Here is a 1,968-nt window from a genome sequence, read left to right as displayed (position 1 = left end):
CCGTTGACTAACTTCCGATCTCTTCGCGACGTATGCATAGCTGCATAGCTTGGAACGCTCGGCTCGTCCTGGCTTAGGTGGAAGCCGTCGCGACCACAAACCAGCCGGACAGTGACAGTGACTCGGGTCTTAGCGGATAGGAGTCAGATGGTGATCTGCGCCGGATCTACCTTGTCACAACGGAAGGAGAGTCGAAGACCCAAGTGACTGCGCCAAATGAACCCGATCGGACTACGTCTGGACAAGCTCCGCCACCTCGAGACGAGAGCCCAGGCCAAAGATCCCCACACAGACATCCTCAATTCCAACGCTGCATTCACTGCGGCTCACACCGCCATGACGATCTGCACTGCTGGAAGAGGTTAACCTGCCAGCGATGCGGTAAGAGGGGCCATCCGTCGGATCGCTGCCGCTTCGTCTGTCGCGGCTGCGGCGAGATCCACGACGCCGGAAAATGTCAGATGGAAGAGTTCTACAACTTGATCCGTCAATGGTACGACCCTGCCAAGCCATCTGCAATTACGTTAGTCGGTCCTGGTATGTACTTGAACTCAATAGGATATTCACTCAGCTCGTCATACCATCGAGCTATCCTCCGCGAAATACTCTTCTACGAGAAGATGGTTTCGAGAGGCTTGTAGTCCGTCTCAACGATGAATGATTTATCGAGAAGATAAATTCTCCAAACTTGAAGTCCGAACAGATTCGCCAGAAGCTCTTTTTCCCTGATCGAATAATTCTTTTCGGCACCTTTGTATTTTCTTCCTTGAAAAGCTTCAGCACGCTCTACTTGCTGTCCTTCACGGGTTTCCAGCTGAAAGAGCACTCCACCTATCGCGAAGTCGCTGGCATCCATCCGCATGTGAAATGGTTTCGTGAAATTAGCTACCGCTAGCACTGGTGTCGACGAAATCCGTCGTTTAAGGATTTCGAAGTGCCCAATGAGCTCCTCCGTCCTCTCTAACTTCGTTCTCCTTGATGCTTTGTCGTTGCCTTTCAGCATTCCAAACAGAGGTCCAGCATCTTGTGCAAAACCTTCGCAGAAGCGCTGAACGTATGTGGCAGTCCCCAAAAATGGCTGTAGCTCGCTTCTAGTTGCCGGTCGCGGCCACTCACGCAGCATTTCAACTTTCTTCGGGTCAATTCGTACTCCATCTCGACCGATGTAGTCCCCTAAGCACGGAATTTCATCCGAACAGAAGACGCACTTACTATGCTTGACGTAGTACTTGTTCTTTTCCAGCCGGGACAGTACCTTGTCTAATGCCTTCAAGTGTATCTCCAACTCGTTCGCTCTCGTGAAGACGTAAATGTCATCAAAGTAAGACAACAGAATTTTGCCTGGTCCTTAAGGAGTTTTCGAATAGCTTCATCGAAAGTAGCTGGGGCATTTGACAAACCCATAGGAATGACCAGATGCTCGAACGATCCATCAGCGGTTTGGAAAGCTGTGTACTTTATATCTGCATCTCTCATTCGAAACTGATAATATCCACTCAATATATCCATGCAAGAATACCAGTACGCCCCCTGCATAGCTTCAAATATGGTATCCTTTCTCGGCATTGGCAGAGTCTTGACGGTGTGATAGTTCATCGCCCTGAAATCATGCACAATCCACCATCCTACGGGCTTTTTCACGCAGAATGTGGGTGCTCCATGAGGAGATGACGACGGCCGAATCAAACCCGCCTTCAACATCTCTTCAACCCAAGAACGTATCTCCAGTTCCTGAGCTGGCGATTGGCGCCACTGCTGGCGGAAAATTGGTTCAGTAGTGTTCACCTCCATTTCTTGTACGCCATGGCTCTCGGGAGGCAACTCCTGGGGTAGATTCTGTCGAAAGACTTCTTTATGGCGAACAAGAATCGGGTATACTGGATGATCTTTATAGTCTTCCACCGTGGTGTATGCCTTGTTGGATTCATTTTGCCCTTTTTCGGTCACTGGACGGACAACCAATACACA

This window comes from Phytophthora parasitica (assembly GCF_000247585.1).
Source record: "Phytophthora parasitica INRA-310 unplaced genomic scaffold supercont2.45, whole genome shotgun sequence".
NCBI lineage: Eukaryota > Oomycota > Peronosporomycetes > Peronosporales > Peronosporaceae > Phytophthora > Phytophthora nicotianae.
Note: the sequence above shows the minus strand (reverse complement) of the source record.